This window comes from Rhinolophus hipposideros (assembly GCF_964194185.1).
Source record: "Rhinolophus hipposideros genome assembly, chromosome: 5".
Classification (NCBI taxonomy): domain Eukaryota; kingdom Metazoa; phylum Chordata; class Mammalia; order Chiroptera; family Rhinolophidae; genus Rhinolophus; species Rhinolophus hipposideros.
The window spans coordinates 66,886,886-66,902,770 of record NC_138051.1 but is presented as its reverse complement, the minus strand read 5'-3'; positions in this window follow the sequence as shown (position 1 = coordinate 66,902,770).

Genomic DNA, 15,885 nt, shown 5'->3' with positions numbered 1-15,885 from the left:
TGTAGTAAGCATATCTATGCAGATGAGTAAACTGGATGACATATTTATACATAAAAACATAAGTAGAGCATAAGAGAGTATTCAGCAGATAAAAAGAAAAAAAATAGGATGGAAGATAAAAGGATGATAGAGATGGAAGATAAAAAAAATAGAAAAAAAAGGATGGGAAGACCAAGTAACATTAATATCATGAGACACTAAAATATGAGATATATGAGACTCTCAGTACCTGAGGGCTAGTTTGACCACACACTGGTGACACCCACCCTGGCCGCTCGTGTCCTCTGCCCATAGTTGCTCAGTAGGCTAATTGACGATCGGCAGTTGTGTCTCTAATAAAAACAAGTGCTTGTCATTGAGCTCAGACACCTTCTGTCTGATTGGATCTCCTAATGCAAACCTCAACTCTGGTCCTTGTAACCATACGTTAAAGGAGAAAGCAGAGAGGCAGAGAGTGTGGCAGAGGGATGGACAATCATGTGACCATTATATAACTCAGGAATCTGCTGCTGTGATCTTTCCACCACCCTCACACCCCATCTAAGTGTCTTAATTTATCCCATTTCTTTCCCCTTGTGTTGTGGGTTGAACCATGTCCCCCCAAAAGGTATGTTAAAGTCCTAATTGCAGGTATCTGTGAAGGTGGCCTCTTTTTGTTAATAGGGTCTTTGCACATGCAATCATGTTATGATGAAGTCATAATGTATTAATGTGGGTCCTAAATCTAATCACTAGTGTCTTTATGAAAAGACACACAGAGACACAGACAGAGGGAGAATTCCATTGTGGATGGAGGCAGAGGTTGGAATGATGTATTTACAAGCCAAGGAATACCAAGGATTGCCAGGAACCAACAGAAGCTAGAAAAAGGCAACAAAGGGTCCTTTTCTCCTTCTTGAGCTTTCAGAGGGAGCACGGCCCTGTCAGCACCTTCGTTTCAGACTTTTACCCTCCAGAAAATAAATGTCTACTGTTTTAAAGCTACCCAGATTGTAATACAAACAGCAGTCCTAGAAAACTAAGATACCTTGCTTCTTTCTATGAGTTTTAAATTGATCTACAAAAATGAATCAGATTATAAGGGTGTCTTAATTTGGTCTGCCAAGCCTTTCTGTTCCATGACCCCTGGTGCAGCTGTGTGGTAGCGTACTTGGGGGCTGTCATTCCATCACCTGCCAAGTCAGGTGCAGTCATGTCTCCGTTGGAGAATACCTGGAGGAACACAGCCAGCTTCCCATCCCTGGAGTTTTCGTGTTCTGTCCTCTAGGTGACTATTTTTCAACTTTTAATATTGCCTGGGTAACTTATTTATTTTATTCATTATGATGTTGACATATAACATTGTGTACTTTAAGGTGTGCAATGTGTTGATTTGGTGCATTTACATATGTATTGGGAAATGATTACCACCTTAGAGTTAGTTAACATCTCCATCAATTCACATAATTACCGTTTCTTTTTTTGTGGTGAGAACATTTAAGAGCTACACTCTTAGCAACTTTCAAGTATATAATACAGTATTGTACAAGTATATATACGGTATGATACAGTATTGTTAACTATCTTCACCATGCTGTACATTAAATCCCCAGAACTTATTCATCTTATAACTGGAAGTTTGTGCCCTTTGACCAACATCCCCCCATTTCTTCCACTGCCCAACCCCTGGTAAACACCATTCTACTCTCTGTTTCTGAGTTTGGCTCTTTTTGATTCCACGTGTAAGTGAGATCATGCAATACTTGTTTTTGTCTGTCTGACTTATTTCACTTAGTATGATGCCCTCGAGGTCCATCCATGTTGTTGCAAACGGCAGGATTTCCTTTTTTCTTAAGGCTGAATAGTATTCCATTGTGTATATGTACCAAACTTTTTTATCCATTCATCCATTGAGAGATGCTTAGTTTGTTTCCATCTTGGCTATTGCAATACTGCTATAATGAACATGGGAGTGCAGATATCTCTTCAAGATCCTGGTTTCAAATCATTTGGAAAAATACCCAGAAGTGGGATTGCTGGATCATATGACAGCTGATTTTTAGCTTTTATGAGGAATCCCCATACTGTTTTTCACAGAGGTTGCACCAACTTATATTCCCACCAACAGTCTGCAAGGGTTCCCTTTTGAGGGAAGGACCTTGTTTAAATGCAGGGTTCCTCCCTCAAAAACCTTCACATTACAGTTCAGATTCAGTAAGGCTCAAAGACATTACTGAGGCTCACCCACATACCCAATTCTCCACTCCTTCCTGGTGTAAGGAAGACTGTGCTTACTAACTCCTTTGGAGTTGAGCAGGGCTACATGCCTAGTTGTAGACAATAACATGTGATCAGAAGTGACATGTGCCACTCACTAAGGTGGAGGCAGTGAGAAATCCTGGTCTATTTCTCCATTTACTCTTCCTCTGCTGCCACAAATATGGAGTCCTCATTTGAGATGGAGGGGCCCCACAACTGCAACCTGGACCAATGAGTCACTGGATGGCGGGAGTCTGTTCTAGGGAGTTTCCAGACATGCCTCTGAGTTGGGGTGAGCAAGAAATAAACTTTTGTTGTATTAAGCCAAGACTATTTGGAGATTGTTTTTTTACCACAGTAGAACCTACCCACTTTTGATTAGTAGATCTGAAATAAGTGCCTCAAGGTTTACTTTCCCTGTCCTGTAGGTCCATGGACCACAACTGAGAAACATTTTCTTAGGTTGACCATTCACTGTCTTCTACTCCTGGTCTTTCTTCAAACAGACAATAATACATTTTAAGCATTGTTACAATTCTCTTAGAATCACAATACTGACCAGCTTCCCTTCACATTCTTCCAGATCATTTCCATACACATTTTGGTTGCTCTCCAAAGCAGGTATCCATGATCTCTTTGCTCACTCAATTGTTTGAAGATTTCGGTAAGTTTCTTTTAATATGATTAGTATTTTATGTGTATATTACTACTATTCCCACATAGTGAAAAGAAAATGTCCACAAAGGAAGAAATGGAGAAGTAAAGAAGGCATCCAGAAAAAGTAATGAAGGACAAATGCAGACAAATATTTATGATCATAGTAGATGGAAAGAAGTAAAATATAAAAATTGATAAGAGTGTAGATCTTATGTTAGGTGTTCTTATCACAAAATGATAATAATGGTAATAATTATAATACAGAGAGGAGGAAGATGATGGACATGTTGATGGCATAGATTGTAGTGATGGTTTCACGAGTGCATACTTATCTCCAAACTCATCAATTTGTATGCATTAAATATGTGCAGCTTTTTGTATGTCAATCATACCTTAATAAAGTGTTTGTTGTTGTTGTTTTTTAAGAAGTAAAGTAAAACCTGATGGGTGACAGGTAAAATGCAAAGAATGAAAGAGAGGTGGGGAAAGGACAAAGAAAATGCAAAGAACAACCTAAAGGAACTAAAATAGGAAAGTCCAACTAATTAAATTTAAGTTACAGGATGTAAACCCAGAAGGTCATTAGTAATAAATAATCATGACAACACTAATAATAGCAGCTCCCATTTGTACAGCATCTGCTCTATTGCTCTATGCAGACATTGTACTATGCATTTTGTCTTCATTTCCTCTCAGCCTTACAAGCACCACAGGGTAAATCTTCTTACTACTAAGATGAAAAAATAGGCTGGAAGGTATGCAGGAGTTTATTCAGGATCACATATATAGGATAGTAAATGGCAGGGCCATATTCAGAATCATTTCTGCCTCACTCCAAAGCTTTGATCTTGCCCAGAATATCAAATGGCTTCACAACAACATAAATGTTTGGATGAGAAAGCGGGGGAATGTAAATAAGAAAATGTATTGTCCATGAAAGGCCTAGAAAAAGAGCGCCATCGTTCTAGTCAATACAGAAAGAGAATGAGACTGGAGGGTAGGTTTCTTTGTTTCTTTCTTTTTGCCTCTTTTTAAACATAGCAGCCAGAAGCTTAAAAGATAAGCTTTGTGTGGGAATACACATGGTCATCAGGATGAATTGGGAAGGGGAAAGGTGAAAGAGTACCGACTCTCATATCCTGTATATAATACTAAGTGGCAGGAGCAAGAAAGAATTTCAAATGAGATTTTGGGAAATGTGATGACATTGGAAGTAAATCAAAGTTACCCCTGAATCCAAACATTTAGAATCCCTCAATAAGAATAGATAACTTACAGGTTACTTATTTAGCACACATGCTAACAGTCTCACAAAAAGGCATTGGGCCAAGGGAGCTTAAGAGCTATGAAAGGAATAAAGCCTCTTTATTAATGATAAGGAAATAACTGAAAATAATTTATCAAAATGAGGGATATTTTACAGAGGTATATGGCAGACGATCAAATTATCTTCAAACAAGAAGAAATAAATATGTAAGAGGAATGATCAAGTTGATGAAAGCCCTCTTGGCTTTGGAAAGGATAAGAGAATGGCAGGACATGTTTAAAAAATGATACAAAGAAAACTCAAAGGAAGGAAGCAAGCCAAAGTCTTTTTAAAAAACAAATAAATGCTCCCAGCTGTGGGAATGGCTAATGAAATGCACAGAGAAAAAGGAAAAGGATGGAAGCTGAAGCCAAAAAAACAAATAAATGACCAAATGAGAAATGTTTGCTACAAAGTCAAGGTAATGAGAGAAGAAAAAGGAGATCAGGAAAGAGTGAAATTTCTTCTAATGAACCTTTGAGTGTTCAAAAAGCAGAGAAAGTGGTGATGGCTTAAAAGAGAGGCAAGAAAGGATAAGTTAGGTGAGAAGGCTGGATTTAAAAGTTAGACACACAGGATTCTAGTCCCTGTACCACATCTTAGGCAACTTTCTTTTTTGTTTTCTTTCTAAGGCAAGTTTCCTAACTTCTCTGTGCCTCAGTTTCTCTTTAGGTGTAAAATTAGAGAAAAGGGAATTTTTATACTTATATTACCTTCTCTAGCCTGGGCTGTTCTAAGGAGTAAAAGGAGATAATGAGTATGAGGCTTTTAACCTGGGGTCTGGCTCATGGGAAAGTCAATAAATGCTCCTGATGATGATTACTTATTTATGATAGCCTTGAAAAATCAAAACCAGCAAATAGCACTGAAAGAGAAACTGCAAATAGTACATAGAATGTCTTTGAGAAACTATTTCAAGGGGGGGGGGGGGGGAATGCACGTAGAGATGTGAAATAATGTTTGAGAATCAATACAGGGAAGGACAGCTCTCCACTAATTTATTTAGCAAATACAGCTCAAAACATGAGCGGCACTGTGGAAATGTTTGTTGAAGGGAAAGGACTGCTGGGTCTCACAGACTCACTGCTGGGTTCTTATAAGACAGCTGAGAATGTCCAAGATCCTGCCTTCAATGAAATATGAGAGAAGATTGAAATGAGCCCCACAATGAAATAATGAGGGTTAACAATAGGAGCACGAAGAAAAAGGAAACATACTAACAATCTAAGGTCACATCCTATATGCCCATCAAAAAAGCATGTTAGTTAAGTAAATCATGGTACATCTACATCCTGAGCGACTGCTGAAGAGGATGTAGCGCTTCTACATGGGCTGACGTGGAGAGACCCCTGATACAGTGTTCAGTGATGAAGTGCAGGGCGTTGTGTATGCTGAATTGCCCCACTTTGTGAGAATATTTTATATGATTAGAGGTACATACATGAACGGATACACAACAAAGAGTCTGGGAAATGGGGCCAGGGTATGGCAGGAACTTTTCCTTTTTTCTTATTTACCCAAAGGAAGGCAAAATGGTACGTACACTGGTTAAAAACCCAGGGGCTGCAGATCCACCACTTAAGTAACCTTGGGCTAGTTACTTAATCTCTTTGTGCCTAGTGTACCCATCTGTAAAAGGAGAATGCTAGCCTGACAAGGCTGTCGTGAGGATGAAATGAGATCATGAACATTTCGTCCAAATAACACTCGCAGCACTCTCGCACCTAGAACTCTCCATCACCGTCAGCTGTTGGTATTATTATTATTACACCTCTGTAATGTTTGCAGTCATTTCACTGCAAGCATAAGTCACTTCTGTAAGTCCCTAGGAGCCTAAATAAGGAGAATAGAGAAAATTCATAAGGTTGTAAAAATGGAGGGGCATTTTTATGACCATTCCTGAATGCTTGTTCCTCTGGGAGAGCATCAGCATTACTTTGTTAAGTTTTCCTCAAAATCTTGTGAGTATCTTAACTAGCATTATGTTGAGTTTATGGATTAATTGAGGGAGAACAAGCAGTTTCACACTGCTGAGCCTTTATATCCACTATCATGACATGGCTTTCAATTTTTTCTTATGTTCTCAGTATAATTAAATTTTTTTTCTTTATATAGGTCTGCACATTTTTTATTAAGTTTGTTCCAAAATTCTTCTTTACTAATATTGTAAATGAGATCTTTTCTTCCATTATATTGTATTACTCGATCTTGTTTATATACAGGAAAGCTATAAGGGGGATGAGCCCTATCAGATAATAAAATGTATTTTGGAACTACAATAATTAAAAACAGTTCAGTGCTGAAGCGGAAGTGAGAAGATCAAAGAACAGAATACAGAAGCCAGAAATAGACTTTGATTCACATGGGAATTTAGACTATTCAAATCAAAATGGGAAAAATGAATTAATCTGTAAATGACGGTGTAAAAACTAGCTAATCATTTAGAAAAAGATAAATGTGCTTCAAGTAAATCCAAGTTAATCAGTTTTTTTAACTAAAACTGTAAAATCAGATTAGTCAGTGATTAAAAATATAAACCTATTATAAGAACAAAAGAAAACATAGATGAATTTATTTATAATCTTAGAATAAGAAATGCTTTCTAGGCAATATATATAAAGCCTAGACACCCTAAAGGAAATAAAATGACTATGTGGTCAAATTTATCCAAACCTCTATTTGGAAAAAAAATATCAGAAATAAAATCAAAGGACAATAAACTAGGAACATATTTGCAACATATATTAAAAGGGCCAATTTCCTTGAGTTCATACAAAGAGTTCATACAAATTTATAAAAAGTTCATATAAATCAACTAGGAGAAAAAATACGGACAATACAAATGAAAAATAAAACAAATGAAGGCAATCAGATCATGAACACAGTTGGTAGAAATGAAGTTCTACTAACCAATAAACTTTTGTGGGAGCAGCAGTCCCAGTGATCAGGCAGCATACCTCATGGAGACCAGATATCTTACCCAACAGGACTTAGAACGTGAATTGTTCATGGACCATGCAAGTCCATAAGCTGTAACCCACACTTTTCTGTGCTTTGTTTTCGAGGACGATAATTTTGAATGGCTGTTATATCAGCGTGGTATAGTTAAGTCAAACTCCCCTGGATGAGTTAGGGGTGAAAAATGGAGAATTACTTTACTGTTCTGAATGACTTTTTAGTTGGATGCTTTCAAGTTTCAAATTGAACAAAAAGAAGAATTGTATCCTGCTGTAGTTGCTGCCGAAACCTGATTGAGTTTCTTCTATCCTGTACCCTTCTGTTGGCATGTGCTCTACCTTACATGCAAAAATGTTATGCTAACAGCTTTGTAATGTGCAACGTCCTAAGTAGCATCTCTGACGCAGTGCAGTTATTCTTTCTGAAACCTCTTACGGTTCTTTGTCCCCGTTCTTTGATCTAATACTTTCCTTTAAGTATAGGCTGCCTCTGATATTTCTCGGTGTGGATTTTCCATTTATTTTCTAGATCCTTTGTCTTCATATAACACTTTGGCACATTTGTTACAATAACCTTTTCACGTGTGACCCTGTTTTGTACTTGAAAGACTTTTGTCATGGAAGCTTACTCTCCATTACTGATTACATTGTGTCTTCTTCAAGTTCAGACTTGAAAGCACAAACTGTAAACTAATTCTCCCAGCATTCCCTGTTCCCTATGAAACATACCACCCGATGACCTGGCTCTTGTCTCCGAGCTGAATGGATTGAGCGCCTCTGCCACCAGCTACTCAGGAATCAACACACAGAAGCATGTCAATTGCTCTAGTGTTGTGTTATATTTAGTTGTATTTAAAAAAAAAAAATCTACATAAAACAACTTTTCCTGCAGGGATCCTTTTATTTCCCACAGTAAGGAAAGTGATTCTCCATACCTGAAATTGGAAATGATGTAAGTATTGTTAATATCCACACTGGCCACCATTTTGGTAATTATACAAACGTAATGGAACATACTTGCCAGTGGAGTCCTGCCTACATTTCTGACTCACTGAATCATGAGATTTAATAATATTGTCATTGCTTTAGGCTACTAGATGTTGGGGTAGTTTGTTAGGCAACAATAGATACAGATGAAGAAGGGAAACCACAGGGAGAGAAGGAGTGTGCTCTGACTCATGACTGACTGACAGTGCAGCTGAAATCCCAACTCAGGCAGCCTGCCTCAAAAGCCACTCTGAGCCACTCTGTTGGATTACTTTAAAATTATAATTAACTTTTGGAGATAGGGTATATAGGTATACATAACATCTTGAGTCTTCTTAGCACCTGCTCTAATTCTTATCTAATAAAGAATTTCTGCCAAAGGCCTATATCCTCACTGTATTCAGTTATCTCTTGATGCTTATTTTCACACATCCTTCTGAATTTTAAAATGTGATGAAGTTGTCCAACAGATTTGCCTGTGTTTATTTTAAGACAGTAGGATACAGATCCTCATTTCTCTTCTGCCTTTAGCATAGATCATATCAGCATTGCTGCTTAATACCAAAATGACAGGCTAATTCTGGGATTCAGGAAGTTGATTTCTATGGTATTAAATGTGGCTTAGTAATTTTCCAAGGAGACAGAGACTCTGGGGTCTTGGCAGTTTCCCTGATAAGCTATCATCCCATCTATTTTATATTAGAATGTATTGTTTACTGAAATGGGGGTAGGAGATTCCATACCAGCTTCTTGACAGGCAAATAGATCTGTACCTGCAGCCTTTCTGGAGCCAAAAAGGTCAGGGGTCAAGGACCCAGAGGTACTGATGAAATCAAGGGAGTTCAGCTAATTAAACACCAGCAATATGCATGGTGGTGTAGACACTATTGTTTCCACAATATAATAAATAGCACAATGTATGACATCAAGGAAAGCAGGTTCTATGTGCAGATGTTAGCCTCTATTTGTTGGATATTTTCACAACAAATAGGGATAATCAACAAAGCCTAGACATATTTTCGTGGGTGTCACTTCTTTTTTTTACGATTTTTATTAAAATATAGCTAACATACAATATTGTTAGTTTCAGGTGTACAGTATAGTTATTCAACCGTACCTACCAGGCACTATACATAGTTTTTACCGTATTAGTGATTATATTCCCTGTGCTGAAGAAGTGATCACCATGATAAGTCCAGAAACCATCTGACACCTTACCACACTATCACAAGGTGTCACTTCTAAAACATTTTTATTTCAGCCTCCCAGAAACTAATCCCATTGAGAAAAAGAGCACAACAGTTATTAGCACACAGTTATCAACGTTTTCTAGAACTTAAAACAAAGTTAGCTAATAAGAAGTACAAACTTCCAGTTATTAAAAATAATAAATAAGTCAGGAGGATGTAATGTACAACACAAGGAATATAGTCAATAACATTGTAATAACTTTGTATGGTGACAGATGGTTACTAGACATAATTGTGATGATTACATTGTAAGGTATATAAATGTATGATCACTACGTTGTACACTGGAAATTAATATAATATTGTATGTCAACTATACTGTAATAAAAAAAAACCCATAAAGTTAGCAAGCAATCACAAACCACTCCTAAATACACTGATTTAATGATTCCTGTTAAATTTGGCTTTCTGAGTTACACTCTAGACATACATAGCATAAAAACATTAGAATTCAGAGAGCTTAGAGATCAATCAGCCAAATGGTTCTTCTAATAAAAGTAAAATCACAATGTCAAACAATAGTTCTAGGTACCAGGTGCTGTTCTAAGCATTTTACATTGATTTAAACATTTATCTTCACAACCTCTCTATGAGGTGAATATTATTATTGTGCCCATTGTATAGATGAGGAAACTGGGGCTTACACAGATAGGAAGTGGGAGGGAATTTGGAGTCAAACTTTAGTGGACAGATTTCTGCACTCTCACCCCTCCCTAATTTAGAAATCAGAACAGCTCCAATTTTATTCAATTGTATACAAAAGATTAAGAAGTATATGTATTTGTCAATTATACCTCAATAAAGCTGAAAAAATCAGACAAATCCAACTGAGGAAACTCCTGCAAAATATCTGACCAGTGCTCCTCAAAACTGTTAAGGTTATCAAAAAACAAGGAAAGTCTGAGAAACTGTCACAGTCAAGAGGAGCCTAAGGAATTAAGAAACTGTACATTTATACAATGGAATATTATGCAGCTGTAAAGAAGAAAGAAATCATACCATTTGCAAAAATATGGATGGACCTAGAGAACATTATGTTAAGTGAAATAAGTCAGACAGAGAAAGACAAATACCGTATGATCTCATGTATATGTGGAATCTAAAGACAAGAATAAATGAATGAACTAATCAGAAACAGTCTCAGAGACATAGTGGAAAAACTGAGGGCTGCTAGATGGGAGGGGAGTGGGGATAAGGGGGAAGATGAGGGAATTACAAAGCACAATTGGTGACCACACGATTGCCACGGGGATACGAAAGTCAATTTGCGGAATGTAATGTTGTAAAGATTTTGTAGGGTAGCCGATGGACACTTGTCTCATTAGGGAGACCACCTCAGGGATGATGTAGATGCCTGATCACTGCAGTGTACACCTGAAGCTGAACAATAATGAATGTGAACTACAATTTTATATATATATGTATGTATGTATGTATGTATGTATGTATACACTTACAAGAAGCGGAGTAGCGGAGTACAGCATAAGGAATAGAGACAGTGGAAATGTAATGTATGTGTACGATGTCAGAGGGATAGTGGATGGGGGAGGGGGGTTGACACAGTGTGAGGGATATAAATGATAAACGTCTAACGATTACATTGTTTTGTGCACCTGAAACTAATAAAAAAAAATTTTTAAAGAAAAAAGAGGAACCTAAGGAGACATGACGACTAAATGTAATGTGGCGTCCTGGACGGGATCTTGGAACAGAGAAAGCACATTGGAGAAAATCAAAGGAAAGTTGAATAAAATATGGACTTTGGTTAATGATAATGATATGGGCTCATTAATTATGCCAAACATACCCACTAATGCAAAATGTTAATAGGGAAAGTGGTTGTGTCGTATATGGAAACTCTCTCCACTATATTCAAAATTTTTCTGTACACCTAAAACAATTCAAAAGTAAAGTTTATTTAACTATGTATGTGATTGATTTTTTTAAAAATGATTTGAAAATAGTTTTTAATCTAACCACTGTTTCACTCTAACCATTGCTTAGGTCTGTGAAGCAACAGAATTCCCCTGCAGTTTCTGGATCTGCCCACAAAGGACCAGAGCTCTGCTGGGTCCAGAACCAGAGCTCGTGCCTGGTGCACAGACTTAGGTTTCTTCTAGTATATTCAGCTGCCTATGAGTAACATATATTATGTTGAATATTATTACTCTTGTTTCTTTCCGTTTTATCTCTCTCTATATATATAAAAACATACCACTGGTCAGGGAGGGAAAGTAGTTTTACTTTAACCTGCTCCCACTTCTAAAAAGGAACAGACTTCATGAGAATGTTACTGTCTTGAATTTAAGTACATGACCTGACCACAACCAGTCTAGGGCCAGGAAGAATTGGACATATATGAATCTCTGTGCTACCCACAGGACAATAGCAATTTAAAAAATTATACTATTTGCCATAAATATAAGCGAACTGTAAAGAAATAAAAGCACAATGATGTTATTAAATTCTTACTTGAACAAGTTGCCTACTAGATTTTTGAGCCTGACACCTGTTCTGTCTTTTTATTTAAAAAGATTATAGAAAGATGTTAAAGGCATATTAGCACCAAACTAAGACTTCCTCCCTTTCTTACTTACTGAATAATAGTAATAATACTTTTGTTTCTTTCTTTCAGCAACAAAGCCAGTTGTACTTCTTTAATTGTTCCTTCCAACCTTACAAAGAAAATCCTGCTGTTCCTAACAAGTTCAGCCGACTTCTAACAATAAATTGCAATAGGGGAAAGCAACATCATTTCTTACTTAGTCTTCAAAATGACAGAGAAAACCAGTGACTAGGAAAAGAAGAGGAAAATAAAAATGAATTTTATGTTATAAAAATCAAAAACTACACTAAATGTCTCATGCTAACTGTAAACCCAACCCATAATAGGCTGTTCGAGTCTAGAATTGTGAAATGAATGTTGTTTTGCATGTCTCCATGACTGTGCCAAAATCTGGCTTCAGCATATACAGTGGGAACCTCCACAACCAGCCCAAATCTATACCTAGAACCCTGGGCATCTGACAAGAGCAGACCTGGATCTCAGGTTCAAATTGTCCTTTTTGTTTTTCAATGACATCCCATAGCTAAAAGAATTAGGCCTGCAGTAGGATGTTACCAGACTTGATTCAAATAGGCACCAATCTCCAAGGGCTCCTCCAGGCCTTTGTATGACCTGGTAATTAAAGACCAGCACTATAGCACACAGACAGAAGAAATTCTAGTCAAAGACAATAAAATACACATGCGTGTATGCACACAAGTTACAATAATGATGAAAAGACTTTCCACCAAGGATACATAAACTACCTATTCAATGTCTGCTCTGAAGTTTATAAGCCAGGTTGTAAAAGAGAGAGATTCCACACTTTTGTTTTTTAAACTTTGGTCTTGGTAAAACATATATTTCAGACTATGGTACCAAGTGTGCACATCTGTGAAAGAGAAAAATAACACAGTTGACCAAAAAATGAGTGTGGAATTCACTTTATCAGCATTTTTAAACACAGCTCTTAAAATAATATCTAAATATAGGCTTTCCATGGCAAAGTGGAGACAGATGTGCTTTAATATAATATCCTGATGTTAGTCTATTTCCTGATGACCCTTAGACTTCTAGGGTGGGCTTCTAGTTTCTCTTTTGAAACAGATGTTGGTAAACGTCTATTCCCAAAACCAAAAATTTTGATCTACAGGGAATCCAACCAGCTTTTGCTCCTTCTCTCAAATTTACATCAGCCACACCCCATTCTTTGTCAGCAGCTATGATTACGCACCATACTCAGAAAATACAGTAGAAATGCTTTGATAATTCAGGATGAAAGCTTTCATTTCAAGCATTCAAAAGGCACTAACCTGAACATAGTATCAGAGACAACTCAAAAGAAATGTAATTTTCCCCTTTATTTTCCCCATACTGTATATTCAAAAAATGGCATTTTATTCAACCATGTATGATAACTAACCAAATGTTGCCTAGCAAAAAGCCTATTAAAGCATTAATCAGTAAGAATGGCTTAAAGCTTACGCATAAGCATTGTTAGCCTCCACAGTACATTAAAATGGCAGTTCGTCTCTAAATTGCTATTTCTTACATGCTTGAAAACACTGGCGCTCTTCAATAGGCAATCATTTTCCTTTGGAACTTTGTTTATAGTCTTGTTAACAGGCTTTTATTTTTCCCCAAACAACTTTTGCAAAAAAGCCAACTTCATGACCCTTATAGAAATATCACAAATTTTAATTACTCAACTACAAATCAAGGCAATTTTACTATAACGTCTTAATGTACCTTTTTAGAAAATTATTAATAAATCAAATACTTATTTAAAAATGCATCAGGGGGTGCATTATAAAAAAATAACTTCAATCAATCCAAGAATGTTTGGCAATGCACATAACCATTTTTTAAAGTACTTGTTTTGTAAGTTCAGACCTTCAGCAATGGATTTTTAATAGGGTACACCTATTATTTTGGCTCATTAAGATATCATACTTCTTGTTTCCTTTTAAAGTAAGCTTATGAATTGTGAAAAATACTTTGAAAACTTCAAATATTATTATAGAACATTACAAAAAGATAATCATGAGAAAAATTCAGTTTTTAAAATTATAATTTTGAAAACAATTGTTTTAATTGTTTTGCTTTAGTCTGTTAAACTATTATTACAGAAAGAGAAACCATAGCTTGTTACTCTTAAAGATTAATTTTATGCCTTTAAAAAAAAATTATTAGGCCGGCCCGGTGGCTCAGGGGGTTGGAGCTCCATGCTACTAACTCGGAAGGCTGCTGGTTCGATTCCCACATGGGCCAGTGGGGTTCTCAACCGCAAGGTTGTCGGTTCAACTCCTCGAGTCCTGCAAGGGATGGTGGGCTGTGCCCCCTGCAACTAGCAATGGCAACTGGACCTGGAGCAGAGCTGTGCCCTCCACAACTAAGACTGAAAGGACAACAACTTGACTTGGAAAAAAGTCCTGGAAGTACACACTGTTTCCCAATAAAGTCCTGTTTCCCTTCCCCAGTAAAATCTTTTTAAAAAATTTATTAAACCAGGAGTGCCATAAATCCTGGCATTTTATTTAACCAGAGTTTTTGCACTTGTTAAAAAAAAAAAACTAACTAAAAACTTATTTAGAAGTCAAAGAGAGTAAAATGTTGCTAACCAAGGAATAGGATATGAAGAAATGATTGTCCTAAAGGTTAAAAACAAATTCATGGGTTCCTCAAAAAAATTAGAACATAGAATTACCACATGATCCAGCAATTCCTCTTCTGTACATACCTAAAAACACTGAAATCAGGGACTGGAACATGTTTTTGTGCACCAATGTTCACAGCAGCATTATTCAAAATAGTCAGATGGTAGAAACAACCCAAATGTCCACTGACAGATGAATGGATAAAAAAATGTAGTATGTGTGTTTTCATATTATTCATCCTTTAAAAGGGAAGGAATTCTGACACATGTTAAAACATGGATGAACCTTAAAGACATTATGCTGAGCGAAATAAGTCGAACTTATTATAAGTCGGACAAAATACTATATGATTCCACTTACATGAGGGTACCTAGAGTAGTGAAAGTTATAGAGACAAAAAGTGCAAGGAAGGTTGCCAGCGGCTGGGGGAAGGAGGAACTAGGGAGTTACTGTCTCATGGGCATGGAGTTTCAGTGGTACAAGATGAAAAGAGTTCTGAAGATGGGTGGGGGTGATGGCTGCCCAACAATGTGAATGTACCTAAAGCCAATGAACTGTACCCTTAAAAATGGTTGGAAAGGTAAATTTTATGTTATATGTATTTTACCACAATTTTTAAAATGTAGCATCTTCAGCTGTGATGATAATCAGTAGTTTTTAAACTCGAATTGGTTATCGAGGAAATCCAAAAAGAGTGCCGAGTGGCCAGGACAGTGGCACAGCCAAGTGTCAGGCCCCAACAGACCTCTCCTACATCCAAGACACAAGTGCCGCCTTGTGAGACTGGGATAGGCAACACAGGAAATGGGCTTATTGTATATTTCATCTTAGTCCCTTTCTTTCCAGAAAGCACTTCCATAAATGTCTACGTCCTGGTAGTATTTGAATAAACTTCATGTATTCACTGGGTTGTTTTTACTATACCATTACTTAAAAAAGAAAAGGAAAAAAGTGGAAAAGAAAGCCGTTTGAGGGAGAACAAGTAATGAGGAGTTTAGAAAATCCAGGACTGAATGCTTTTTATGGAAGTGAGAGTTAACTCAGAAGAAAGTTTGATTTTAATAAAATACTAGATGTAATTGCCAAGTGAAGGAAAGGAAGTTATGTATACATGTAAGAGTCAAGAGACAAGATCATCTGCATATTTAATTCCATAAATACAGTGTATATTTATTTAATGTTGCATGAGAAAGCTTAATCAAGAAACTTAAATTCTGTGAAAAAGAAAAATGCCATGTTATTATGTTCTCATATACGAAAGATGTGAGAAACTTAATAAGCTGAATAT